This window comes from Megalopta genalis, chromosome 7, assembly GCF_051020955.1.
Source record: "Megalopta genalis isolate 19385.01 chromosome 7, iyMegGena1_principal, whole genome shotgun sequence".
Taxonomy (NCBI): Eukaryota; Metazoa; Arthropoda; class Insecta; order Hymenoptera; family Halictidae; genus Megalopta; species Megalopta genalis.
In genome coordinates, this window is record NC_135019.1 from 18979307 (window position 1) to 18987014 (window position 7708).

The 7708-nt window shown below is 39.2% G+C and overlaps 1 protein-coding gene across 6 annotated transcripts in view; it reads right to left on the reverse strand.

The window, feature by feature from the left end:
• smash (smallish) overlaps positions 1 to 6706 on the reverse strand; it is a 368080-nt gene extending 361374 nt beyond the window's left edge. For 2 of the 6 annotated variants that reach the window (XM_076523766.1, XM_076523763.1), the window contains exon 1: positions 6243 to 6706. The gene's annotated coding sequence lies outside the window, so the exon portion shown is untranslated. The remainder of the gene's footprint in view (positions 1 to 6242) is intronic. The other 4 variants (XM_076523760.1, XM_076523767.1, XM_076523769.1 and 1 more) reach the window with 4 other exon arrangements.
• Positions 6707 to 7708: the final 1002 nt, after the last annotated feature.

Genomic DNA, 7708 nt, shown 5'->3' on the forward strand with positions numbered 1-7708 from the left:
ATCCAACAATATTGAAAACATCAGGTTAAATCTAGACCGTTATGTGAGCCATTAAGTACGAATTGGACACTTTCAAAATATTTTACATAAAAGATAAGTAAAAATGCTCTTATCCTGATTAGAGAATTCAAAGTTCGAACATTACGAAAGTAATTAATCGATGAGCACGCGTCGCCTATCGTGCATGTCAATGATCCGCATTGCTGCGCGTACTGCTGATGAGTGATTAAAAGTTTCTTGCGAAGCAGCTGTCAACTGTGACTCCTCTGACGCATTCAAGCGTGAAACTCAATATAAGAAAAGTATATTAATTAGCATAAACAGCTTGAATAGTTTAACGATGTAATCCGTATCCTTCACGCTTAATAAGGAGCGATTACAACACATGCTCCTATGGCAACATCAGAACATACACGTGGAAACTTCAGAAATGATATTGTTTCTTTGTTCTCTCTGTTTTAGAATGCATTGTTCTAACAATTTACAGTTACCATTGCTCCGAACCGTTATAGAAAGACATTATACTAACTCCATATCTATAAAGCCATTCGCCATTCTGCCGCAAGGCGTGAAATTAAAGAAAAGTTTCGTCAAATAAACTTCAATGATTGGCAACGTTACTTTGAAAACCGCAATCTGGTTGCAAGACCGTTGTCGGATCTTGCAGAATTATTGAACCATGACAACGTTACTTCTCGAATTTCTTGCTTAAATAATATCGCAATCGGGACGTTGTATTTAATAATCGTTCTTACACCTCACGACCTACTCTTAAAATACTTATAATTGCTATTAGATAGTGCGGATATTTATGCGAAATAAAGTGATCGAAGTTAATTGTAAGGAATGCAAAAGTAACTGAAAATGTATTTCCTCTTTTAAAAATTGTAACAAATTGAAAATAATATAACAACATCTTGAAATTTTTCAAATGTTACGATTTTGTATACGATCTGTTCATTTTCCTTACAAACGCATAAAATCCACAGTCTATTAATAGCTATAATACTTGACTGATTTAGGAATAAATTTCAAAATCTGGGAAAGTACAGAGACACGAATGTTCAAATAATAGGACAGCTACTTAGTTACAATGCTAAATTTCATCTTTATTAATTTCTACAGTACATCCGTTTTACGTTATGGTTACCATAATTCGAGCTGATTTCATATTATAACGTATAATAACATTCTTGAACAATAGAAAATTCTGATACTGGAGGTTCGGATAATTGAGATTCTACCATATATACCGTATATATTCAGTCGAAAGAGCTGTATCACATTTTTTATCTTTTAATTATTGAAATCATAGAGCTGCTTCTATGCAAAATTGTTGAATATATTTCTTTGTCCATGTATACACACACTACTGCAGAAAATTGTGAAAAATTTAAATAAAGTCAATCATGTAATTTTCGTAAGACAACACATCACTTTTGATGACACGGTCACTTTTAGACCTCGGTACGTTTAGTGTTAAGTATCAGTTTATAAATATTGAAATTTGTGTGTGTGTGTGTGTGTGTGAACACTAGTTCATAAATACTGAGATATGAATTTAAATACCAGTTTATAAATATTGACAGTTGAATTTGAATACGAATTTATGAATATCTAAATTTTAGGATGGCAAACGATTAATATGAAACTTCATCTATATTAATGAAACCTCTCTTTAATTAGCGTTCTCTAGTGTTTAATCTAGACAGGCGAACAAGAACTACAATTAGTAGTGACTTCGGCGATATTCCGCGCGTTTTGTTTGCGGATTACTCAGAGGGTGACTACGTGGGGTGTCCTACGAAACATCTTCTGAATCATTCGTGGAAAGTTTCTTCTCAGTTACTAGTTTTAGGCCTGGTGTGAGCAGGCGCGTTTTGTCGCCCGATTTGGCTGCACTCGCATTAACATTAAAAGCAACGGACTGCGAAAATAGATTCTGGTTTAACATCACGGTTGCATGAATGTTCTGTACAGTTCTTTATCTACTTCCATTGCAGCATTCAAATAACTAAATTAAGTGTTTCGTAAGTTCCCATAAAATGTTTTCAATCAGTTTTAAAAAAGAAATGTAAAACGAGACATTTTCGGAAGGAAATACAAACAATTTGATGAGTATTCTTTTTTCACGTAGCATTTTAGCAGTGCACATATTCAACTGTTCTAGTTGGCTATATAGTTTTATAAAAATTAGGGAATTATATGCTAAAGATACCTGCGTTCGCATTGCTAAATTTCTGTAACTTAATCTGACCTTTGATATCAAGTTGACAAGAAAAATAAATATGATGGAACGATAGATAATTATTAATTCCTTAAATTCTTTTCTTTGAGGATTTATTTAACGAGAATATAACTGAGTATATTTTGGATATCTTTTATAATATTATTATATTAATTTTTCAACAATATTTTTTAAGGTACTCCTCCTAAATACGCTGGTTCTTCAATAAACCTTAATGAAAAATAAAACTGTCAAAAATATGATATTGAAATAATTTTAAACAAACAAAACGATCATGTACAGAACAGATTACAATTTTCAGTACTCGTAAAAACTGTATCAAATCAACACGAAGACCAAACGTGTGTTAACAAATTGCTACAAATTTACAATTCCGTAACCACACTGATTTAATGAAAATACTTCATTGCTGTTCTTACTCCAAATTCTTGAAGATTTAGAAATATTCGAAGGATTTAAATAGTGCATTATTATTTTATAAGATACAAATATTGACAAATACTTGCCGTGATTCACATTGTTGAGACGATCGACAAAATTTGCATGTCTGAATCGAGTCTTATCAGACGCTCATTTCTCGGGCCAGGCACTCGCACATGCGCGATAATTTAAATACTGTTTACCATGTGACACTTGCGCCCAGCACAAGTTCCTACGTGACACTTGGCCAAACAAGTAAGTGTTGTCTACACGCAGTCAAATGCCACATGGAATTGAACCGATCTCTTCAAATATACCCCGACTACGAATCTGAGCATCTTATCACTTTCTTTACAGAAAGTTTTCTAATGATCCTTACAAAATCGTAGATCGACAGTGAGAATCATTTAAAAAATTGTTCTAAAGCGACAGCAATTTCATCCCTAATTCAACAAATTATTTGAGTTAATCTAATGCAACTATATCTTCTGGAATTATTATTTACGAGATTAATGAAGCTTTCTTCACATAAAGTTCCGACAAAATGTTCATTAACCTCTTGCACGACGATTTCTTTCACAGCTACGTTGATTAGTACATGTTTGTTCCCAATAATTTCCTTAACGGAACGAGACAATTTTTGTTTCTTGTATGCCTTCACTTTCGTTCCTACCGAAGGACGGAACAACATTCATATTTAATAGATTATGTACGAAATGTTCATCCCTGGTGTAACTCGTTGTTATAGTCCAAGGGATTAACAGGATTATGGTAAATAAAATTATGCAACAAATAATATGTTATAGTGCGATGTTAACGAGATTACCACTATCCCAACCGATCGGAAAAATGAGATAAAAACAAAGCAATTTAACGAATTAAATACGAATTAAACGAAACAAATATGTACCAAAAAGTTGAAGAAAGAAGAAATTTACACAAATTTGTGAAGGTTAGAGCATGGTAACTTCAGAGTGTCATTTCTTTAAAAAAGGGTTAATGAGATACGAAGGTCAACTTGGTCTTTTTAAATGGCATGCTGTATCTTATTTGTCCGTGGACGATAATGACCACTTTAAAAGTGAATTTAAAGATCCACAATAAAAAGTGCAGCGACGTCGCTAATGGTTGTACAAATATGTTAACAATAATACATCTCTGTTGTAAATTGAACATAAAATTATCGATAAAATTCTGTGTGCACTGTCTTAAGCGTCCATAAAATGTTTATTATCGCAGGCAGACGAATTTATCTTGAAAGCGGCTATTATGCACAAGCAAATGTAATATATCACTAAGAAAAGTCGAAGTTTTCCTTTTAATTATTGTAGAAGACATCTTTACGGAATTTTCAATCTCGTGCCAACTTATACGGAACAGCCTGGATACTTGAACAATTTTCAAATAAATTTTCAGAATTCAAAATAGAGATCTACCTCGATTCCGTCTGTAACTCGATAAGACCACGATCGAAGGGGCTTTTAAGCGATCGAGGAAATAGCCCGCAGCAGCGTTCAACATTTCTGAGGTGTCGATGGCTCGTCCGGCAGAGCAGATCGCTAAGTAACCCCAGGAATAGTAACCGCGCCTTTTAAACTAATTTATGTTTATATCATTCCCAGCTTTCTAGCCAACGTCCGCGATCCCTTTGCCTCGTCAATATCAACACGAATTCGCATCCACGACTATCGACGGAACAGCTGGGAGCAAACAAATCGACAGAGAATCGTCGGGGAATCGGCGAACGCTGATACTCGAAATAACAAGCCGAGTTATTTATTGGGGAAGGAACGCGACGACGCGACGGCTAAAATATAAAGTGAGATACAGGGTGTGGAGCAACCAACCGGCGCTAATAAAGTAGCCGTTGCTACGCTTTCCACCGACTTTCTTTCTCAAAATATCAAAGTGGTGAGTTTGACTGACTCCGTTCTAGCAAAACAAAGTACGCGTCTGTCAGTATTAATAACGGTAGGGGAACTGTAGCAAAATATAAACAATGCCTGCTTGAAAAGTGTCCAAGAGAGCCCGAGTAGCGGCAGAGCCGGGATTTGGCTGGGACCGACAAAATAACGTTTCGCATAATTTCGGGGGCCGAGGGAGCTCGTCGTTCAACTGTCAACACCTAGTTTAACAGAAAACTTCGAACCGTCTCGTCGGATCTCACAAAGGGCGGGCCGAGCTTAGGCAGGGTGACTATTTGCGCGCCGGGTCGCAGAGATGTCTCGCGCATTACGATTTAAACGACCATCCATTATAGATCACAGACCGTAATTGCCCCAGTCGGGTGCGTGCACGCTTCGTCTCTAGGCCCTGGACATGCCCGATCGATAAATATACCACCTATTTCCGGCATCCTTTAATTCCACTCCGGGTGTCCCTAAGTCGCTATTATCCTATTTTCCTCGATCGGTCTGCACCCAGACACCCAGAGGTGCATCCGAGGTGCATGCTCGTAGCCCGCGGCCGCTTTTCTAATGACTCCGTTATTAACCGTCCCCTAACCCGACCAGACGTATTTGTCGCCTGTCCGGCCTTTTTTTCCATCGCCGCGAATCCTCCCTTCGTACACCATCGAATTTGCATTGATTCCGGGGAATGCGCGCGGTTTTCGACGGCCCTGGGCGGCTCAACTGCATGCCGATCGATTGCGTGCGGTAGAGATTTTCGAGAACGATTCTACGGGACAGAACAAGGCAGACGCCGGGAACCGACGGAATGGCGGTAAAGATTTCGAATTATTCAAAATCTCCGGTCAGCCAATGGCTGCACGCGGTAATAGATGGATAGTGACGTATCGTGCGAAGATGAGAGACGGAGACGTAATTCGCGCACCGATGTCTGCAGACTTAACTTCAATTTCGCCTTTAATTACTTCGTCATTTTATATCTTTAATTATTTCGTAGTTCCATCTTCAATCACTTCATCGTTTTATATTCTTAACCATTCCCGTTGTTTCGTATCCTTAATTATTTCGTCGTTCTATATTTTCAATTATTCGGTACACAATCGAGCACTCTCCTAATAATCGATCGAATGAAACGAAAATGCTCGGTCGAATGAGTCCTATTCCGAACCATTCCCCATTTCAAATTCGATATGTCATTGTGCAGGACGGGCAAAGTAAGCAGTACGGTTCAAACGCCATGTGCACTCTGATAGAAAACACCGACAACGGTGAAGAGAACCGGGTCGATTTACCTGGGCACGTCGTAGAAACTGGCACGCAATTTCAGCTCGATTCACCGTCGATTAAAAGGTTCGCGCGAATCACCGTTTTAACTATTCCGTACCAGGATTCCATTATCCATTCGCGTCGTAATTGCACCGCTTCGAAAACGATCTTCGCCCCGATCAGGTGAGCACGTTTTCGCGGCGAGAAGAAGCATTGAAACCACATTCAGCTCAAGGTCTGACTCGTCGATCTCTCGTGACAGCCGCCGCGGACGTTCGACGCTTTGACAAGCGAACGATCGAAATCTTTGGAAAACCGGCTCCGCGGAAAACGGAGGCTAAACGGAACGGAAACGCGTTACAGACGATCAATGATAGAGATTGAAGGTGTTTTCCTACCTTTGAGAAAAGTTGCCTCGGCGGGACGTCGGGTAATCCACTGGCGGGCAGGGGGTAGAAATCCACAAACAGCACAGCCCGGTGGTCGCAAATGCTCTCGTGTCCACCAACAATAATTCGTACGCACTGTGATCGTTCGTCGCCGGTGCGCGGTTTACACGAGGCGGATGAAAACGCGGGAGAGAAGCACTGTGAGGTTTTCGGTACACGGGAAATTAAAACAGAAGTAGAGACAGAGATAGAGAAAGAGAGAAAAAGAGAGAGAAAGAGAGAGAGAAGTTCACGCAGTCGACTCCTATTAGAACGGAGCGGATCGTCGCAGACAACGCATCAACGATCGGAGACGAGCGGAGGAAACCAACTGAACCGGCTCACCGTGAGGGACTGACGATGCTGTTCGATTGCAGTGCGCTCGTTCCGCAGACTCTCGGGGTTCGGTTCTCGACGCGACCGCTCGACGCCGCTCGACGCCGTTCGACGTCGCTCGACTACCTCCGGCAAGCTTCGACCTTTCTCGAGTCCTGGCTCCGAGTTCCAGAGAGAACATAGACCGGCCTCAGGCTTGGCAACCTCGACGAACTTTTGCTCGGGTCGAGGCCGTGACGAGCGTTTCTGTTTTCGTGCTGGAATTAAAGAGCCCCAAACGGATCAGTCCAATGATAACGCACAATGTAACCCCCACCGCTTCCTCTACCGATCCACTGTTACGCAACCGATCGACCTCGTTCCAACGGAACCCAGGTAATGATATTAGGGGTACAAACCTATACACGCTGGTGGACAAAATGATACGGTACTTCAAGATTTTCGGAGTGAACATTTTTTTGTATACAATATTGTCCGGCGTACAAAGTATTTATTCGTACAGTGTTTGAAACGGAAGAACTTTTTTATAATTCAGTCAAGGGATTTAAGTTTTTTTGGGATGTAAGAAAGATTTTGTTTACTGGACAATGACTAAAACATTGTTTTCAAAAATTGCGACTGATTAACGTGATAAAAGAATTAAAGTAGAATGTTTTTACAATTGTTTTATTTGAGTTTCGATGACGAAAATTTAAAGAATTCATTTTGTGGATCTCGGCAACTTAATATACACGCTGAAACTTACTGAAACTTACTGACAAATTACAGTCATTGGAATATGTAAAAATTATTTGGTTTTGGTTGAAAATAGTGAAAAACTGCGATTTTCGCGATCTTTCATTGTTTACAATTCGTGTCAAGGTCATCCGATTTCAATGAAATCTTCAGCATGCACATTAGTTACTGAGACTTACAAAATGCATTTTTAAAATTTTTCACCTTATAGGCTCAGATGAAAAAGTTGGAAACATCATTTTTTAATTCTTTTATTATACCAATAAATTGTTAAAGTCTCTCATTTATGGCGTACTTATGGTGTAATTTGAGTGTACCGTTATAAAATAGGAGGCCAAATTGTGAATAAAGTCTGTATTAGACAT